This window comes from Pantherophis guttatus, chromosome 2 (genome assembly GCF_059756535.1).
Source record: "Pantherophis guttatus breed Tessera chromosome 2, ASM5975653v1, whole genome shotgun sequence".
Taxonomy (NCBI): domain Eukaryota; kingdom Metazoa; phylum Chordata; class Lepidosauria; order Squamata; family Colubridae; genus Pantherophis; species Pantherophis guttatus.
In genome coordinates, this window is record NC_142064.1 from 37,813,738 (window position 1) to 37,836,188 (window position 22,451).

Here is a 22,451-nt window from a genome sequence, read left to right on the forward strand (position 1 = left end):
TGAAGGAATGTCTACTTTGTTCTAAACTGCAGTTTACTTTATCAATAGAAATCAGGGAAATGTCATATTCATTAATAAATAATTATCAAACAAAAAAATTAGTGTGATACTATAACTATTTGATACGATATATATTTGACTTCTAGATGTTACATCTCTGTTAAATTCTAAGAACAGTGGAGAATTGCAGCTTACAACAAACCAAAAATGGAAGCTTATTAATACCTCCACATATATGAAGGACAGTGCATGATTCATTTTCCTTAAATAGCTGTTTTACAGAAGAAAATCAGTAACTGAAGCATTCCCAGTAGGCTGATAAAAGAAAAATATATCTGTTGGCTTATCATGGAATTGTTAATAATAAAAGTACCCTGCAATGAAAGCAAACTGGAAACTTAGTGGCTATTCCAATTTTATAAAAATTGACAAAATGTTTAACTACATAGAGTGAAATGAAATGTTATACTGAGTCAGGCATTTAGAATTTAGACAATGTAAATATAGCAACACTATAAACTTAAATTGGCTTCAATTTGTGGGATAAATACTGCAGGTAAACTGATCAATGTTATAAAGAGAGAATATGCATCAGCATTGTATAAATGGAATTTATAAAAGATAATATGCTTCAGCTGTCTATATCTTGGGAAGAACAGAAGAAATCTTCAGATTTAGAAGTTGGATGCTATTCTATATATCCAATCTTTCCTGCTAATTCATGACAATGTATAAAATATAATTGTAACTGATATAAATTTAAATTTCTTTCATTAGTAGCAATTTCATTCCATGGCTTCTTCATAATTATCAAAGATTGCCTATTTCTTTAAAATGACAACTCCTATCTAGCACAACAACAGTCCTCTGAACTAGAGGGTATTTTGTAGGTATGTTCACATGTCTCATTCTAATTTAAGGAAGAACTAAACGCTTTTCACACATTTAGTATTGGGACATGGGATATTTGGCCATTAGCAACTGCCAAAAGATAGATACTATTGGTAAATTGTAGCTTTTTTGGAATGCAACGTGTCAAAACATAAACCAAGATTTCTTACGTTACACACAATAAATAAAGTTCTATATAGAGAATAAAGAGAAGTAATAACCAAATAAGAGACATCCACATCTTTTTTTTCAAAAATGAATAACAACAAACTATTCTCTACAAAGCTACTATATTTTTCTCATTATTTACAGAAATTAGAATAATCTGGATGACAGTTGTATAACTAAAGTAATTGCATGAATCTTTTATAAGGATCCAAAATAATCTATTGCCTTTTTAAAAATCAGACAGTAATTAAAAGCAGTTAAGCAAATGTAACTTATAGCTGTACTACATGAGGGATTACTTCTATCTTTAAAGATTTCCCCTTGACAATGGAAATCAGGAAAAAAAATATACACAGAAGTCTTTTCCAAAGAGAACCATGATGAATGATAAAAAGCTGTTATCAGCACTAAATAAATAGAAGTAATAGTTTAAAATTTAGAATTTTTTTAAAATAGTAAAATAAACTAGCAGTATAAAGAACAAAGCAGAAGCCCTTAGCAAAATTTGACTTTCTTTGAAAAGAAAGCTTAATGGGATTTTATGCCGTTTTGTGGTATTTGTAATGATTTACAATAAGAAAAGACACTTTACAATATTTACCATAAAATTTACAATATTTTATTGTAAATGTAATTTGGAGTTAAATTTTTTTCCTTCTGGATAAGTAAAGATATTCTATAAACAGAGCTGCAATAATTCTGCTACAAATTTACTAATAACCCTTCATCTTGAAAGGTTGGGATCATTCACACTGGCCAAAGTAGTTTAAGAAGTATCCATCAATTTTTGAGCATTTACCAGTTCAAATATCTCTTAACAGATGTCTCCCATGTAATCTTAAACAGATTTAAGAAGGCATTATGCCCCTTTAAAACTATTGTCACAACTTCTTGTTAGAATAGTAGCATTGTAACAATATGGGTATTTCCCCTCCCCTGCCCTTGTGCTCAAGGTGCAGGTCCTGAAAGCTATAAAGAATTATAGAAAGGATTTCCTTGATCTGCCTGGAATTCAGGCTCTCTGCTCAACAGCCCTGAGAGAATTGAAATAATTAAGGTAAATTGGCAAGAAAAGTATAGGTGGAAGTATCAGAATGTTTTATTCTTTGTTGGTGCTGCTTAGATTCCCGTTTTCTGACCCTTTAGCTATACAAGATTTTTTGGGGGGAGGGGGGAGGTGTGCATCTCCTGAAATGACATCTTAAAAGTAAAGTACCCAGATAGAACTCTTGTCTGAGAAATACAACACCCCAATATTTCAGAAGTCAAGTAGAATGAATGGCAAGACCCCAGAAAAAGTTTTGGCTGGCTGATGTTAAAAGTTTCTAACTGATATAAGCAAAATTAACAGTAGTTATAAAAAAGATATGCAGTGTTAATAATTATGTTAAATAAGCACTTTAAAACATGGGAGAAATGATAAAGGATTAAAGTAGACAAGAATATAAGGTCATGCAATCAATTTTGCTATAAATGTTGTGAAACAATAGACTCATTATTTAGGAAAAGTTGTGATTTTGGCTGCTTAAACAGTTTCCTCTTAATATCCCAATGTCAACATGAGGAAAAAATAAATATGATAGTAAAATAAATATTAGAAAAAGGCAAGTTTTATTTTCACACTATCATTGTCCATTTTTAGTCATAAATTGAAGAATTTCACTGGAGGATCATATGTCTGTGAGAAAATGATTAAGAAAGGAATAGTGATCACCTTCACAGAAATAAACTTCCTTATCCAAAGGAGAAATTATACACTTAAGAATAACCAATGCATTCAATAATTTTAAATTTCTAATATAACTTATTATAAGAGGAAAGCAACTGTGTGGGAAATTAGAAAAACAATTCAAGTAAAAAACAAACAAACTGGCCAACTACATGATGCTAGTGAAAAACCCAACACATAAGCACAGTCAAAAAATAAGAACAATTAATAGAAGGATTGAAAGATTTATTTTTGTCTCCATACTAAAATGGACTCAAAGAAATCAAGATCTTGGCTCCTCAGTCATTCTCAGAATATATTTTGAAAAACTGAATCTTACATTAGGCTATAAAAATCCTTTACAAAGATGATAGACAGACTAATAAGGTAGGAGCCCTAATTATTATTAATTATGATTTATTTAGAAGCTATCTGTCTACAGGACAATTAAGGCTTTTCCATAGGATGTCATAAAGAAGAAAACAGAACAAGCCATCATCCTAGCAAACCCTAGCATCTGAATTCCTAAGGCTTTTTGTTTCGAGGCACATGGGCCGGATGTGTCAGATGCTGGCCCCACCCCCACCTGGTTTAGCGAAGGGGAAAAAAGTCCCGATGTGTCTTGTGACGCCGCCATGACGATGCAAGTTTGAAACCCCTGCTCTAGAGTTAAAATTTACATGTCCAAGTATGAAGGATTTTCTCACCATGACGATGCGAGTTTGACACCCCTGCTCTAGAGTTAAAATTTACATCTCCAAATATGAAGGATTTTACAGTATAAAAAAATGATGAGAGTGACAAAGAATATAGTAGTAATAGTGTTTGAGTATAGAATATCTTTTGACTGCTGTAATTAATGAATTACTTAATCAATAGCCCAGACTTCAGGGAAGTTTTCGAAAGAACCCTATAGCATCCTAAGAGCAGAATATAAAATTTAAATTAAACTTAAATAAAAAGACTATATAAATAAATTCATAAACTAAAAAACTTAAGAAAAAACTAACTTCAAAAAGTGTTACGGTATTATGGTTTCAGGCAACAAATATCATTAGTTAAGCTGGATTTTCACTTACGATCATGGACTCGATTTACAACTATCTGGCTCAACTTATGACCATGGTGACTTGACTTCCAACCATTGTGAAAACCATGATAAAATCGGCCTGGTCATATTATGACTTTAGTTAGAATTACAATGACTTACTTGACTTACAACAGAAATTCTGGTCCAATTGTGCCTATAAGTCAAGGACTACCTATATTACGGTAATACTGTATTAATAAAATATATGAGTCTGAAAAGATGCTCCAGATTTCAGGTATTAATAATATAATAATTTCAGGTATTACACACCTCAATTACATAAGTATTTGTGATATTACTGCTGTACTCTGCTTGAATTTAGAGGTTACTCTAGAAACAAATGTACAACTTACTTGAGTCATTAAGAGACAGCTGGCATTCAAGTTTAATACATTTTTATGGTTGATATTTGGATAATGAAATGTCTGCAACAACCAAGCTTAGAGAGCACCAAGGACTTTCTCATTACCATTTATTGTTTTTAACTTTCTTTAGAATAAGTTGATGTAGTTTACAACTCTAAATAAGTAAAGTCCCATCATATTCTATATTAATTTTAGGTTCTGAAGAGACTCAAGTACAGTTTGATATACAATGGCCTGTTTTGAGATTACTTCTATATAACAAAGTGGGTGATACATGCTGTTATACATAGCATTCTTTTGACATTCCTTGCAACAGACCACATGCTACTTACTATCTTTCTATTTAGCTGACAAATGCGCAATTCAAATTTGATGTGACAGTTTGAAGCTGCAGCATTCATTACTGAACAGGTAAGTCATGCCATGAAAGATATTAATAATTTAATAATTTTTAGACTTCAAGACTCTGAACCAAGTAATCTGATTTTCAAAGTTGATATAAATATTTAGAGGTTTTTCAATTTACTACTGGTAATATGTGAGTACTTCACAGAAGTTCAAATACATACTATAAACTACTGATCATTACCACATATCATCCATCAGCTATTAAATATATTTCATAGTATTGAGTATAAAATTAAATTAAAATGTAGTATTTTAATCTTTTGTTAAACTTACAAGTGATTCCTCAGTACAATATGCATTTTTTTTCCAGACAAGAGATTGACAATTTGAGGTAGCTTTATTGGTATGTTATAAAGTAACTGTTACTAGAACTATCAACAGCAGTTGGATTAGAAAAGGGGGAGAAGTGCTTATTTTGCTTTACATATGAAACAATCTAGGTAGAGTTTTGCAGACAAAGAAGATCTGCACTTCTTTGAAAACAATAAGAATACATACAGGAGATAAAAAGGCCATTTTACGGAGGAAAAGAATGACAAGTAAGTCGGAATTCTACAGAAAATGTTTGATGAGTTAGAAAAGATTGCTAGGAATAAGAAAAATACTTAAATATGTTTACTTAAAAAGAAAAGAACCATTATATCAGCATTTTAATTAATGTGTCAAACAACTAACTGTAACAAAAAAGGTAAAGTTTCCTAAGTTTATTCAGTTTACAACAACAAATAGAAACATGGCCAGTGAAAATGTAAATTTCCAAGGTCAGATGAAGTGTGGGTTACACTATTCAAAAGAATTGAATCACATTGACTGGTGATCTGGTTGGAACACTGACACATCCTGGAGATCAAGTAAGATGTTAGGTAAGTGGAGGAATGCAAATATTGTTCCCTTCTTCAAAAAGAAGAGTAAGATCCAGGGAGCTACAGATTTAACCAGTGCAATATCTCTATCTAAAAAGAGTATAGAGCAGATCATAATGTGATTGTCCCATTAGCACTTTGGAACTAGTATAGTATTTACTAGAAAATAACAAAGAAAAATTCTTGACAGACTAATCCTATTTTATTTTTTGACTGGATAACTTTATTAATAGATTGATGATTACTTTAAGGATGTCTATGACAGGCCATTGGCTAATGGACATTGCTCAGCTACAACTCCAGTATATTCACATACTAGTTAAAAATATTTATCCCAAACTAAGATCTCTGTAAATATCACTTTACATTCTTGCCAATGTGAAAATTATCCATATATTCCTACTCTATTTTTCTTTGCTTTTAAAATCACTTGCCAATATCACAGATAAAACTATTTGTGTTCATATCTTATGGCAGCTACACAGTGGTGGGATTCAGAACCTTTTACTACCGGTTCTGTGGGCATGCTTGGTGGGCGTGGCAGGGAAAGGATACTGTAAAATCTCCATTCCCTCCCCACTCCAGGGGAAGATTACTGCAAAATCCCCATTTCTTCCCGATCAGCTGGGATTCGGGAGGCAGGGAATAGCTGGGGGCTGGGCCAGTCAGAGGTGGTATTTACCACAGGTGCTGAATACCACCTCTGCAGCTACATCTGTTTAGAAACCGTTGGTTAAAGACTTACCAAAGACTTACCAGATCAGTCTGTTACTAAAACTATCTGGTCCATAATTTCCTTTATTGCCCATCAGTTTAAACAGTTTAAACTTAGATTCACACCAGCTAATGTCCTATGTTAAATTGATGCCAATGTTCAACAGACATTGCACTCTGTGAAAATATCAGCACTTTCATTTTTAAGTATTTTAAGAACTCTTGGGTGGATTACACTGGGACCCGGAAAATTATTTTTAGTTTCCCAATCATTTATGTATATATCAGAGGTGGGTTTCAGCAGGTTGTGACCAGTTCTGGAGAGAACCGGTAGTAGAAATTTTGAGTAGTTCGGAGAACTGGTAGTAAAAATTCTGACTGGCCCCGCCCCAATCTATTCTCTGCCTCCCAAGTCCCAGCTGACCGGGAGGAAATGGGGATTTTGCAGTAACCTTCCCCTGCATTGGGGAGGGAATGGAGATTTTACAGTATCCTTCCCCTGCCACGCCCACCAAGCCATGCCATGTCCACCAAGCCACACCCACAGAACCAGTAGTAAAAAAAATTGAAACTTTGGTATATATGTATGTATGTATGTACCTACCAACTACACACATACCTATATACCTATCTTAGTTGCTGATCTCACAAATATGACTCTGAGCGGTATACAACTGAAACAAAACCATTAAAAATAAAGTATTAAAAACCATTAAAACATAAATAATGTATAAGAAAAACCCAGAAAAGTACAGTATGTTCAAGTTTCACCTACAGTGTAGTCATTTGTTAGACATTTTGTAGGCTTTCTATTTCCATGGGATCCCCAAGCCTGCTGACAAAAACAGCATTTTAAGGGATTTCCAAAAAGTCAGTAGAGTCAGGGCTAATCTCACCTGGGGGAGGTGAGATGATGTTCCAAAGGGTAGGTGCCATGGTAGAGGAGGCTCACTTCCTGGGCTTGTCAGATATTTCTCCTTAGTAAATGGGATTGCTACGTGCCCCTCGTTAGACCTGATGATATGGTCTATTTTAGTAATCAAAGTTATACATAGGATGATGCCTAAATGAATGCATTATTAAAAATAATATTATTTAAATATAAATTATACTGATTTTATGTATATAAATGTACTTAATATTTATGGATTATACATACTGTATTTAAATACATAACAATGCAATCAGCATTAAGAAATGTATAAATTACGCTATACTGATTTTAGGTTATGAATTATATACATATTTAAATATATAACAATGCAATCATAAAAAATCATTTAAGTATGACAGCTTATTTCCTTAATAACAAATTAATTTATCTCAACATAGTTCTTATTTTGGAATAAAATTTAAAAAACTAGCTCAATTATGAGATATTTGCTTTTAGCAACATCAAAAACCAGTAAGAATTTTAGGAGTATAATTAACTAGCTGAATACCCATGCTCCACTACGAAACTAGGTGATTGGGCTTGATAAATCAACAGTTACAGCTTGAAAATTAATGAGTAGTTACAATTGGCCTGCTCTCTCCCTTTCTCTCCCTCAGCCTTGCCCCACAGAAGCCTTCCCAATCCTATCCCCTTCTATCCTATTCCCTTTTCTCCCTCAGCTTGCCGCAGAAGCATCACCTATCCTATCCGCTTCTCTCCCTCAGCCTTGCCTCACAGAAGCCTCCCCTATCCTATCCCCTGCTTGCTGCTGTGAAAGTAAAACTGAAACTGAAACTCCTCTCCTCTGCTTGTGTTTTGCATTTGGAAGAGATTTTTTTTTCAGGTGGGGAGGGGGAGTAGAACTTCTTAACATCAGAGCGTGTTAATAATATAGGAAATACTAATGCTCTGATGGTCATTTTGAAAAATCCTTTGTTAGTGAGCATCTAGAAGCCAAGAGGAACATACGTGACAAGTTTGTAGGCTTTATGGTTCTAGAGATTTTGTGATGATGCGCGAGTGGTATCTCACTTTTATATATATATAGATTGATAAGGGGTGATAATATTAAACTGTGCTGCAATTTGGTTCAGAACAGGTACTTTGTTCAGTTTTTCTTCCTAAAAAGTTCAGGCAAAGGTCTCAATCTTATGACTTCCAGAATAAAGATATAGCAAACAGTTCAGTTTCTCTTGTATTTCCCTGTTCTCCTTTACCTGTCATTTAACAACCCAGTTGGTTTCCTATGCTAAATATAGCTGAATATTTTTTGTTATCTGACTTGAACGTCTTTGACAGTAGAAGGAAGAAAAAAACACTGGATTGATAGCAAGCCCCATCTTCCTCTTTCCTCTTCTTCTTGTTTGCTTCGCCTAGTGTCAGGAAGTCAGCATGTACCAAGTGCTAGAGGAAGAAGAAACAGCAGTTGGAGCCTACGTTCACCTGAGGGAAAGCAAGCAAGCAGACCAATGAAAGGAAGTGCCACAAAAAAGACAAGTCCAGAGAGAGAAAAAGGAAATAGGAATTAGAGCTGAACAATAGTTTTCCTCAGCCCTGGAGGATTGGCGAGCAATATTAAACCAAAATAAAAAAGGGGGGAAAACCAGCTGACAGCTAAAGCCATATTATGGCAGTGTCCACTTCATCAGAAAAAAAGAATGTTCTAGAAGCCTGACTGCAGAGGCCAATCATTGGTAGGTGAAAAACAGGACAGGAAGGAATTGCGAGAAAGTCTTAGCCACCAAGATAAACCCTGATAGCAGCTACAGGCCTCCAGAAGCAAGGACAACAGCCTTCAGCTTACACTTAGTACCTAGTATACTGAGGCCATGCAAATACTGTGGGAAAGACCAAATTGGTGGTGGGGTGAGAGAACTGGTTCCAAAAAGGTATACTTGAGCTTTTTGGTCAAGGAAATAAAAGTATGCTTCTAATACTTATTTACTTGCGGGGACATACTGACATTCCACTTGTGATTTCTGTTTTATGGAGCCCGGTACCCTCACTTACTACAGGACAATTCCACCTAACCCTAACCCTACTACCATACTGTTGTAATATTGGATATTTTGTTTTAACATTGAGAAGCCTATTAACTCTCCCATCTTGGCTTAGAGGCTCCTTGAATTTACATACAAGTACCTAATGCAGTCTCACCCCTAGAATATGTGTTGTTATCTTGTTGTCTGGCTGTATGCATTTACTAGATCCATAGTTCTCTACTTACAGCCACAATTGGGAGCAGAATTTCCAATGCTAAATAATGTCATAAAGCTTGATGTCATTGACTGCACTATTTAGCAAACTGAAATGTCCTTTGCTGCTGTTAAGCAAATTTTACCAGTCATTAGCTGAGGACCTACCCCAATCCAAGCCATTCTGGACTTGCGCCACTTCCCCAGTCCTGAACCTCAATAAGGGATTGCTTCCAACTCTCTTCACCTGTCTATTCCCCTCTCCCCATTTTTGCCCTTGGCCACATTGCACAGTGGCATTCCTCAATGGTGGCGGCAGCTCTGAGAAATTAGTGGCCCAGGGCCTTCAATAGTCTCAATCCTGTGTCACTATCTTCAGGCCTCTACTTCAACCGGCACCACTACTAGGTGCAAAGCCCAAACTCTCCTGCACACCTCAGGCTCTACCACATCCAGCTGACTTTCACCATGTTCCTCTTGCTAATGATGAGGCACACCTGGTCTGACTTACATGAAGCAGCTGCAGCAAGCAAGCTCTTCTTTCCAATGTTGTTTATGTGTTCCTCCAAATCTCACCTGCTATTATCTAAGTAATACACCCTATTTCCACACTTTCAGAAAGCCTTTGGAAAGATTATGAGGTTTTCCAAGGCATTGTGGAAACAATGTGCACCTGCCATTCTGTAGAGTGCCCTGTCCTTGAACTGCTTCAGAAAGTCTTTGAAAAGATTCTGACATCTTCTACTAAGGCATGGTGAGCACTAGGCACACCTCCCACTCTCCAAATGGGTCTCCAAGTTGCACCTAACGTTTTTATGATCCAGGATGCTTCTCCTACATATGGATCAGAGGTGGTATTCAGCTGTTTGCACCGAATCGTTGGTGGAAATTTGGCCAAGGTCACTGAACTGGTAGCGATGGCCGGCTGGCCATGCCCCCGAACTGGTCCCCCAGTTGCTGCTCGCTTGCCCCGCCCACCATGTTCATCGGCACCATGTTCTTCGCGCACGAGCATCCCATTGCCTTGCAAGTCCAATGGGATGTGCATGCACGAAGAACATGGCAGTGACGGCAGCAGCTTTTTCCGCGACCTCCGGTACTTTTCAGCTGCCTGTGGCCAGCTGCCACAGCCACAAAACAGTTATCAAGATTCCAGTCCTCATTGTGGTTACAAGTTGAGGACTACCTCTACTGCATTTGGCAAAAATTGGTTCTTTTAAGAACTACATCCTCTTACCATGATGCCAAATGTATCAAATAATTATGAATTGGTAATTCAGCATAACATAAAAGTTTTAAACAACAAATTAAACTCAACTACAAATTCACACTATGTCAATGTGAATTAATCATTGGATTGCAACTGATAATAATTTGAAAAGTATTGAGAATACAGTGCTACGATTGAACACATGAAGAAGAATCATTCCTACATTAGATTTTTGCTAGCCAAAGACAAATGCTGCTTTTCCTTATCATTACTTCCTGTTTATAACTTGTAAATATTAATATACTATAGGAAATTATATATCATAATGTTTGTAACAGTAATATACATTTTAAATATTCCTGATTAAAAGAGGCTTATGATATCAATTTTAAAATTTAAAGAGACATGGCTACAGAAATAAATAAATAAATTCTCAAATAAGGAAAGACAAACATAAGTTAATACAGATCCATGTGCCAAACAGTTAGATGCAGATGAACTGTTTATTTCTTTGGCAGCACATTAAAATTCAGTAAAGATTTCACTATTTCCCTTCTTTCTGTACAAATCTTTATAGCACATATGTTCTTCTGAAAAGTTCAGCAAAGTAGTATACTGGAATAAGACGAAATCTTCATTACAGTAAATACATAAAATTATTTTGTAAATTTTTGCACTCTACCCGTACTCTAGTGTACACACTTTATCTTTTAGATCATGATCAATATAATTTAATATACCTGAATGTTCTTTATTTACAATTAAAGAAAATGTTCAGCTATTCAGTACAAATATTTCACTTGTACCATTTGGGATGTCTTCAAAGGAAGGATAATATAAATAATTAAAAACAAATAATTATGTATCCAACTTATTTTTATTAGTGAAAATAATTATTGGTGCAATCCATATGTAAGTCCCCTTCACAACCAGGTAAGAATTCTACTTGTCAGAACTCATTAAGTTCTGCTGGAATTTTTTTTCTCAAAGGTGGTACCCCCATTTGGCATTCTATGTAAACACAAATCACAATACATAACAATTACGTTTTTCAGACTTCAAATTATGTTATAGAGCTGGAGATAAATGCTGTACATTTTATATATACTACAGCTAATGCTTAAATATTATCACTAAAAGGGACGTTGGTCTTACCGTGATACGTTCCTTCTCGTAGTGTAAAATGGGAGGTGCCAGGCTGGGATATTCTATGCTCTAGCTCTATGTCCTGAGTTGAAAACTTCTGAAGATCCGCCTCCCTGGTGACGTCTCTTCAGTTTTGCCAACGAAGCCAAAGCGAATGATAAACAGTCTGAAAGACAGAAAACAGATACGCCCCACCAACAGGAGCCGGTCCAGGCAGACACAGACAGGGTGGGGCTGGCACCTCCCATTTTACACTACGAGAAGGAACATATCACGGTAAGACCAACGTCCCTTCTCCATAGTGTAGAAATGGGAGGTCCCAGGCTGGGATATACCAAAGACTGGCCAGCCCTAAGGGTGGGAACTGTCCTGGGCTGACAACCCCGGATCTTCATGTACCCTCTGCAGTACTCGTCTCCCAAACGCCGCCTCCGTCAATGCGTAGGAATCAAGTCTATAGTGGCGGATGATGGGAGTGGGAGAACTCCACGTGGCCGCCCTACAGATGTCCTCGACTGATGCCTGAGTAGCCCAGGCCGCCGTTGTGGCAGCACTGCGGGTTGAGTGAGCCGTTATCCCTTGAGGCACCGGGAGAGCCTGAAGCTCATATGCAGATGAAATGCACGTCCGAAGCCACCACCCCACTGTGGAAGAGGTCACCCTGTGGCCAAGAATCGATGGTTGGAAGGAGACAAACAGTGCCTCCGTCTTCCAGAAAGAAGAGGTCCGAAAAATGTAAATACGGAGGGCCCTCCTCACATCCAAAGTGTGCCAGGTCTGCTCCAAGGCGTGCTGAGGCCAAGGGCAGAAGTCTGGCAGGACCAACTCCTGCGCTCGGTGGAACAAGGAGTTGACCTTAGGAAGGAAGGTAGGGTCCAGCCGTAGGACCACTCTGTTGGAGTGAAAAATACACAGGTCTTTCCGCACCGATGCCACCAACTCCGAGATCCGTCAGGCAGACGTGACGGCCACAAGAAAAGCTACTTTACACGAGAGGAGACGAAGACTAGCCTCCCTCAATGGTTCAAAAGGTGCCTTAGTCAATGCCTGTAGAACCTTAGAAAGGTCCCACGTGGGATAACGGTGAAGTGGAGGGGGTTTTAAATTAGCCGCTCCACGCAGAAAGGTCTTCACCCTCGGATGGTTAGCGAGAGAACCCCACTCCCCAAATGTCAAGACAGAGCCCAGCGCAGCCACCTGTCGTCGTAAAGTGTTAGTGGAAAGTCCCATGTCCAACCCTTCCTGTAAAAATTCCAGCACCTCCATCACTGATGCTGAAGTTGGACTCAAATGTCTGGAGGCACACCACACTGCAAACCTGTTCCATGTGGCCTTGTAAATGCGCATGGTGGAGGGCCGCCTGGCTGCCTGCATAGTCCTGATGACCCTAGCAGGAAAGCTCTCCCTCCTCAAGAGCCCCCGCTCAACCTACAAACGGCTAACTGCAGTCTCTGCGGGTCTGGGTGCTGCATCGGGCCCTGACTGAGGGAGACTCTGTCCAGGGGAATCCGCCAGACCTGGCGACCGACAGGTCGACAAGGTCAGCGAACCACGGCTGTCTGGGCCAGTGAGGGGCCACTAACACTATCTCCGCCCCCTCCAACAACACCTTCCAAATGACAGCTGGGATGAGAGGTAGGGGAGGGAAGGCGTATAGGAGGGGTCCGCAGAGCATCCACCCCTGCCGGTCCCGGGGACAGGGAAACGGGAGAAGAAACGGGGAAGTTGTGTGTTCGTTGGAGAGGCAAAGAGGTCCATCACCAGTCGACTGAATCGATCGATTATGTCTGCAAACAGGCTGGGATGGAGTCTCCACTCCGATGGGTCCACAATGGCCCGACTCAGCCAGTCGGCTTCGACGTTGTCCGTCCTGGCAATGTGGTCCGCTGTCAGGGACAAAAGGTGAGTCTCTGCCCAGTGGCAAAGGGTCTCCGCCTCTCGTATTAGACGCCGGGAACGAGTCCCCCCTTGCCTGTTTATATGGGCCTTTGTCATTGTGTTGTCTGTGAGAAGGAGCACATGCTGGCCTCTCACCTTTGGAAGAAATGCCTGCAGAGACAGACGAGCTGCTCGGAGCTCCAACCAATTGATCTGCTGGGAGAGTTCTAGGTGGGACCAGCGTCCCTGGGCCACTTGAGACCCGCAATGCCCCCCCCCAGCCCAACAGACTGGCATCCGATGTTACTACCATCCTGCGGGGATCCCTGAAGTGACATCCCCTTTGGATGGCATCTGATGTCCACCAAGCCAGGGATCGTAGCACCAGTGGCGGTACCGGCACCCTGATCTTGGATGAGCTCGTCCCTGCCCTCTGAAACGGAAGCAAGAACCACTGTAGTGGCCTCGCATGGTACCTGGCCTAGGGAACTATATTCAAACAAGAAATCATTTTCCCTAACAGCTGGGACAGCTGATCGACTGGTACCGTCTGGCTCCCTCGAAGCAACAAAATCAATGCCTTTATACTCTCCTGTCTGTCTTGGGTCAAGAAAACCTGCCCCGCTTGCGTGTCTATCAGGGCCCCTAAGTGGAAGCCTCGTGGAAGGCACAAGTTGGCACTTGGCCAGATTCACAGAGAAACCATGGTCCCTCAGCGCACCTATTGTCGTGGCCAAGTCTGTTCCGCTCGCCGTAGAGAGGATGCCTGTAGGAGCAGATCGTCGAGATAGCACTGGATCCTGATGGGGATCAACCTGAGGTACGCTGCCAAGACCGAAAGAATCTTGGTAAACATCCGGGGGGCGGAAGCCAGCCCGAACGGCAGGGCGAGATATTGGTAGTGGCGGCCTGAATAACAAAACCTCAGGTATTGACGATGCTCCGGCCAATAGGGATATGGAGATATGCTTCGGTCAGATCTATGGAGGCTAAGAAGTCTCCCTCCCTGATCCCCGCTAAGATGGAATGCAGGGAGTGCATTTTGAACCTCCTGTAAACGATATAATCGTTGAGTCCCTTCAAATTTAGAATTGCCCTCCATCCCCCCGAGGCCTTTGGGATGACAAATAGGCTGGAGTAGAATCTGCGCCCCCTTTGCCCCAGTGGAACTGGCTGAATGGCCCGAATATCCAGCAAATGCTGGATAGCCGATTCCATGAGCCCCCGCCTGAACGGGTCTCCAGAAACTGGGCAACGGAGGAAACGCCTTCAAGGCATCCTCAGCGTCAGGTGGCAACACAGAAGAAGAGGTGAGTGCCACTACTGGAGCGTCTATCTTGGGAACCTCCAACAGGTTAAGCATATCCGAATCAACAGTGAACAATTGATTATCCAGACCCGAGGCCCAAGGAGCTACAGCTGGGGCAACCCACTGTCTACGTATCATGTCCAAAAACATTCCCGGGATGGGAATGGTGTCTGCCTCCACTGCCTGTTCTGTGAAAAGGTAATTGTCCTGCTCTCCACTACCCATGTTGGCACCTGAGAGCGATGGGTCTGGACCCAAACACGCTGTAGCCCTAGCCTTGGTCAGCAGAGGTTTCAAAAGGGCCGGATTAAACAACCCTTTAAAGGCAGGTTTAGGGAGCTGGTCCTGATCCTGGCCAGAAAACTCTCCCTCCCCTTGATAGTCCTCCTCATAATTCGCCAATTCGGATGGAGAAGGGGAATACTGGTCCTGGTCCTCCTCAGGAGCCATCATAAACCTCTGAGGCTCAGCCTCTGGTCGGAATACATCTGGGCGAAAGCTTGTGACTGTAACTGCATCCCCTCTGCAATGCCCCTTCAAATAGTCTGCTCCACCCAGGACTTCATAAAGTTGGGGACATCTTGCTCCCCCCCTCGTCCTGGCGGAGGCCCGCCGTGGAGGTAAAGGTGGCCTGAAGTAATCTCGGTGCCACCGCATGCCCTTGGAGAGGCTGAGTATCTGTACGAGCCTCTGGAGTCCACGGCCTAGAAGGCCCTGCCACAGCAGGAATGGGCAAAAGCTGTGGCACTGCTACATCCGCACTCTGTGCAGGCAGGTTGTGGGCAGATACAGGAGCCGGAGGGGTTTCTTGGGCCAGATTAGTGGCAGAGGCCTTTGCAAATTCTCTGTCCAAGGCCCGTTGTCTGATTTGAGCTGTCTTCTCCTCGGCCTTGGAAAGCCCAGATCTAGCCTTAGCCCAGGCGTTGATCTTATTTGCTACAGCCACGCTGGCAGTTCGTGGCCTGGAAGGAGCCTTGCCTCTGTCCTTGCCTCTGTCATGTTGAGGGGACCAAGAGCCCTCAGCCGAAAAGGGTGCTTGCCTGTCAGCATCCCCCATGCCTTCCAATTAACCGCCCAGACCAAGAAGGGAACAATTTCCCTTAAAGGGGCAGAAAAGTCTCAAGAGAAGTCTGGAAAATAACAAGGCAGGTATACTGGCCTGAATTGCAGATAAAATGGCTGCTGTGCTTCTCAAAATGGCCACTCGTAATTGCCAAAATCAAATCAACCACAGCAAGCTGAGGGCTCACGCCAAGTCAGGTCAGGCTGCCAAGCAAGCCTGCAGACATTAACAAGGCTGGTCAGTAGTCCAGGCTCCCATCCGCTCCAGTGGAGAGCCTACCAGCCAGTGCCTCAGATAATGCCGGGAGATCAAAGCCGCCCGGACTTAATGGCCGCCACCATTTGCGCGGGAACAATGGCTGCCACGACTTACAAATAGGAAAGGGCCTGCTCTGCAGGAACAGTCAAGAAGCGTGGCCCGGGGGCTGGCACTGTCCCCTTTCACAGCCAAAGGTGCTTCCAAAGGTCTGAAGGGAAAGCAGCCCGCGCCCAGGCTGTCCAAGGCTGGCGCGGCTGCAGCGGCTTCAACAACAGCAAAAATAAGCAAAAAAGCCGCTCCACCGCACAGCTGACTGGCGGGGATCAAAGGGACGCCGCGGCAAGGCTAGAAAGACCTGCGCGGCTCCCGCGGCTATAAAACAGCTTTCCATCGCTTCTGCCTGCCTCAGAGGGGAACCGGGGCGAAAGCCAGCCGGTTATCTCCCCACCGCCGCTAAAAGGAAAAAGGGGAGGCTGGGGGAAGCCTGCAAGCAACCCCCCCCACGCTCAATCCGCGATCGGAGAGCCCTCCCCGGTTAAATACCTGCAATACAGACTCCAACACACAGGGAAAAAGCAGCAGAAAAGGAAACAACAAACTCAAATAAATTCTAAAATAAAATCAAATAAAATCAAATAAAATCCAGGAAAATATTACTATGGCTCAACTCACAGCTGAGGAGCTGAAAGAATTGCCACCATGAGCTAGGCTGAGTTGAAAAAAACTGAAGAGACGTCACCAGGGAGGCGGATCTTCAGAAGCTTTCAACTCAGGACATAGAGCTAGAGCATAGAATATCCCAGCCTGGCACCTCCCATTTCTACACTATAGAGAAGAACCATATGTCAATGGTTTTCTCAGGATCAAGTTAGAGATTGTTTTTAATTAAGGTTTCCCTTTACTTCTGCTACCTGAAAAAGATAAACAGGACTATCAGAAAATAATTGCCATTATCATCTCAGTAGAACATAAGGCTGCTGCTTTTACCTATTTCGCTCTTTAATGGCTCATCCCTTTTTTTATTTATAGTTTATTTTACTTATTTCAATGGAGCTCAGTCACGTCAGTTGACACACTTTGTGGTTCCGCATATTGTTCCCATTTGTTTCCAATGGACATTCTTATCCTTTGTTTCAGTAAGCATCACTGCTACTGTGAGGCACTTATTTAGTACTGGGCACATTCTGCTTATTAATTCCACATTTTGCTCATTCCCTTTCTCAGCCAAATAGAGAAGGAAATGCACAAAGGTACTGTATTTTTCGGTCCATAAGATACTCCTGACCATCTTAGGTTTAGAGGAGGAAAACAAGGGGGAAAAAATCTGCCTCTGCCACCCTTGCAGCAAACTGCCTGGTCAGCTTCAGCACATTATTGCAGCCCCAGCACATGGCTCATCAGGGCTCCGCTCCGTTTAAAATGGGTTTAAAATGCAAATAAACCAGAAAGGTGGTTGGTGTATAAATTGAAAAAAGAAGAGCATTTTTTTGAGTACTGTGTATGCGCGCAAAGCGCGCCTTAGGCGCAGTACGCTCTACAACTAATAAAAACTATAGAACCATTTCATTATTAAATGTGGACTACAAGATTTTTGCCTCAATAATGGCAAACAGATTTAAAAAACCGTTAAATTAATTTATTCATACAGATCAAAATGTATTCCTACCTAAAAGGCAAATTATAGACAATATGAGGGTAATTTTGGATACCTTGGAGTATTACAAGACGCATTCAGAAAGACGAATGGCGATGATGTTTTTAGATGCTCAAAAAGCTTTTGATAATATGAATTGGCAATTTATGATAGGACAATTGCAGGGAATGGACTTTGGGGAGAGATTTATAAATACAGTAAAAACAATTTACGACATCCAATCTGTAAAGATAATGATGAATGGAGAAATGACAGAGAACGTTGGAATTATGAAGGGTACTAGACAAGGATGTCCCCTATCACCATTATTGTTTATTCTGACTCTAGAAGTATTGAATAGAAACATTAGGCGAGATAAAGAGATAAAGGAAATGAAAATTAAAAAAGAGGAATATAAACTGCAAGCATTTGCGGATGATTTAGTATTTATCTTAGAGGAACCACAAGTTATAGGACCAAAACTATTAGCCCAAATAGAGAACTATGGAAAAGTGTCTGGACTGAAAATAAACAAACAAACAAACAAACAAAAAACCAAAAATCAATGAAAAATATTACAGAAAAACAAAAAAAAAGAGATAGAAGAGACATTAGACATACAAGTAGTGAAAAAATTAAATACTTAGGAATATATTTGACTTCAAGGTGTGCAACGATCAAAGAATACAATTATTATAGACTTAAAGAACAAATTGAGAAAGACTTGGATAAATGGAAGAATCTTCAATTGTCACTTATGGAAAGGATAGCAATTATAAAGATGAATATATTATCAAGATTATTATTTCTATTTCAGACAATACCGATAAAAATTGAAAAGACTTATTTTCAATATCTAAATATGATAACAAGGAAATTTATATGGCAAGCCAAAAAAGCAAGAATAAGTTTAAAAATGCTTCAGGATACGAGATTACGAAGAGAGTACAAGTCCCACCTTAGCCATGAAAGCAAGCTTGGGTGACTTTGGGCCACTCACTCTTTCTCAGCCCAACTCATTTCACAGAGATGTCATGGGGAAGATAGGAGGTGGAAGATGTGTTGGATATGTTCCCTGCCTGAAGTTATTTGTGAAAGTAATAAAGGTGTAAATTCAGCTATTAAATGCTGTGTCAGAAACAAGCAATCCACATACAATCTATTTTTTTAAAAAGCTCAGTGCCCAATTATCCACATTTTAGAATTGTGCAGTACTTCATATTCAAAAGAAAAAGAATGTATCAGATTGTAGAGGAATGGGCACATTATACCTGACAGGACTTCCTCAAAACAAATATATATATTCTTGTTATGTCAGCTGTGCAAATCCTAGGAAAGTCTATACCTTTAAAGAATTGCCAACAAGTTCAACATTAACATTCTCTGTGCATTCCAAAGCATATTTTCCATGGTGGGCTCCATTAGGGTCTGCCCTAATGACTGGCTGGGTGGGCATAGCTGGGTGGGCCTGGCTGGGGGTGGTGGTTTATGTGACTGAGTGGGCATGGCCAACTCTATGTCACTTGTGTGGGTGTACGTGTATGGTACAGGCAGGACTGGGGAGGGAATCAAGGGTCTCCAATGGGGAGGCAGGAGGAAAAAAAGATCCAACCTATTTGTGTGTGTGTGTGCGTGTGTGTATGAGAGAGACTGTGTCAAGTTAGATTGCGAAAGCTGGCTGCGAGAGGAAGAGAAGCTGGGTAAGCTGGACGTCCCTTCTCTGCTAGCCTTCTTCGCATGGGATCGCCCAGCAGCGGAGATGGAGAAAGGGACAGCGGTGGCCGCTAGCATTGAGGGGAGAGTGCTACACAGAAACGCCATCCCCTTTTCCCTCTCTGTTGCTGGGCGATCACGTGCAAGGAAGGGGCTAGCAGAGAACGGAAGAGTGCGAGGTTGCTCCTTCTGGGACAAGGGGACCTGGGACATGTCTGGGTCTGGCTCAACCAGCTTCGCTTCCTCTCGCAGCCAGCATTTTTGGGCCGTTTTCATGCCATTTTGGGGCCAATTTTGGCTGGGAAAACAGCCTGAAAACGGCTCAAAAAAATGGCCCATGGGGAGGGAGGTTGGGCCGATTTTGGCCCAAAACAGAGCCAGAAAAACTGCCTGTTTGGGGGGCATTTTGGGGCCCTTTTCAGGGCATTTTTGGAGCATTTTTGGCCAGCAAAAATGCCTGAAAAGCAACCTGTTTTTTGGGCCATTTTCAGGCCATTTTTCAGCCCGATTTTAGGCCTGAAAATGCCCCCCCAAAAGGCCTGTTTTTGGGTTGCTTTTTCAGGCTTTTTTTTCTGAAAAAATTGGCCAAAAAAGCCTCAAAAATAGGCGGAAAAAAGCCTTGAAAACGGGCTGAAAAAAGCCTCAAAAACTGGCCAAAAAGGCCTCAAAAACAGACCAAAAAAAGCCAAAAACAAAAGGCCCAAAAATGGGGCATGCAGAGGCAAAAAAACAGCCAGTGGGTGGGCGGGATTTAGGCAATATTCAGTCTATAAGACGCATAGATATTTTCACCCCCTTTTGGGAGACAAAAAAGTGTGTCTTATAGTCCGAAAAATACAGTATGTATGTATGTATGTATGTATGTATGTATGTATGTATGTATGTATAAAGCTGGCTTTATATGGAATGGGTATTGGAAAAATAAAATAAAATGGATATGGAATAAAAGTACAATTACAATCTAGGTTCTAGTAAGCCACCAATTATATCATGATTTTCTTTCTCTATGTTGCTTTTGCTGGGTTTTGAAGATGGCAACAAGATAGATGGAGGAGGAACTGTTTTGGATATAAGATACTCTCTTAAATATATTGAATAACCTTATATATTTTTATAAATTTTTCATTGGAAATATTTCACACTATGGAACAAGCTAATTGTTATTCAATACAGGTAGTCCTCAACTTACAACAGTTAATTCAGTGACCAATCGAAGTTACAAAGGCATTGAAAAAAATGACTTATGACTGTTTTTCACACTTAAGACCGTTGTAGCGGTCCTGAGTTCATGTGATCAAACTTTGGGCACTTGACAATTGGTACATATTTATGAAAGTTGCAGTGTCCTGGGGTCTTGTGATCATCTTCTGACAAGCAAAGTTAATGGGGAAGCCAGATTCACTTAACAACTGTGCCACTAACTTAACAACTGCAGTGATTCACTTAACAACTGTGGCAAGAAAGGTCATAAAATGGGGCAAAATTCACTTAACAAATGTCTCATTTAACAACAGAAATTCTGGGCTCAATTGTAGTTGTAAGTTGATGACTTCCTGTATTTTCTTTTCTTAGACAAAATGAAATTTTATAATTGTATTCTCAGCATTCTTGGAACCACAAGAAGAAAGTTACTAGAGTAATAAAAAAAATCTAATTTTCCTCCTGTATAATATAATCAAAATTTATCATAAGCAACCGGAAATGACATAAATTATGTAGCCCAACGCAAGGAATTTTAAGTACTATAAAGAAATAATCTTGAAACAGGAAGTGGTTAGTAGCATTTCAGTTTAAATGTACACAGATTTGTAATTGTCTGTAAATTTCAGACAATTTAATTTAAAAAACTTATATTTTACAAACAAGCTAACAAATATATTTTGTTAATGTAAATATATGCAGTGCTGGTTTGATTTAGTGGTTAAGGCACCAGGCTAAAAAGCAGGAGATCATGAGTTCAAATCCCTCTTTAGCCACGAAAGCCAGCTGGGTGGCTTTGGGCCAGTCATTCTCTCATAGCTCAACCCACCTCACAGGTTGTTGTGAGGAAAATAGGAGGAGGAAAGTGTGGTGGAAAATAAATGCATGCATGCATGCATACATACATACATACATACATACATACATACATACATATACACATATACATATATACTGTATTTTTCGGAGTATAAGGCGCACCTTTTCCCCCCCAAAAGGGGGTGAAAATTTAGGTGCATCTTATACACCAAATGTAGCCTCGCCCACCCATTGGCCCCTACCCTTTGGCCTGTGCCTCGCAGCAGTTATCTCCTTGCAAGCAAACAGCAAGAAAAAACAGCTCCTTTCAGCTTCAACACATCCTAATTAGCACAAGTTGAAAGGATCGGCCTCCCGACTCTCAGCTGATTTGCTCTCAGCTGTTTTGCACAGGGCTCTGCTGCTTGCTGCAAAGAGGTAAATTGCTGGAGCAGATTTTTTTTTTGGTGCTAATCAAGCTATGAAAATGAAAGTAAAGCAGGCTGTTTGCTGTAATGTAGCAAAATTAGGCAGAGGCAGAAGGAGATTTCTTTTTCTTCTTTTTCCTCACCAAAAAAGGTAGGTGCAAACAATGGGAAATTTAGGGCAAAAGAGGAGAGTTCAAGATTTTAAAACACAAAAGAAAAAAAGGGAAGGGAGAAAAAGAAAAAGAAATGAAACAGAAAGATGTTATATATATTTAGAATTGAAATATGAATAGTAGTAAGAAATAAATGAGAAATCATGATTGTAAAAATGAAATTAATAATAATTGGAATATTTGTCTTTGTATTTTTGAAATCCAGACAATGATAAGTTTTTATCTTTTTATTTTTTTTAGAAATATAAATAAGTATGAACTGTAATAATTGAAATACCTTTAATGGTATATGGTGGTGAAAGTAAA

General features: G+C 40.3%; 1 protein-coding gene across 11 annotated transcripts in view; it reads right to left on the bottom strand.

Annotated features, from left to right (window-relative positions):
- SSBP2 (single stranded DNA binding protein 2) overlaps positions 1-22,451 on the bottom strand; it is a 166,167-nt gene that overhangs the window by 99,268 nt on the left and 44,448 nt on the right. The window contains exon 1 of one of the 11 annotated variants that reach the window (XM_087885851.1): positions 7,104-7,270. The exons of 9 other annotated variants lie outside the window; for them this stretch is intronic. The gene's annotated coding sequence lies outside the window, so the exon portion shown is untranslated. Of the gene's footprint in view, positions 1-7,103; positions 7,271-22,451 lie in introns of those variants that run through there. One more of the 11 variants, XM_087885853.1, reaches the window with a different exon arrangement.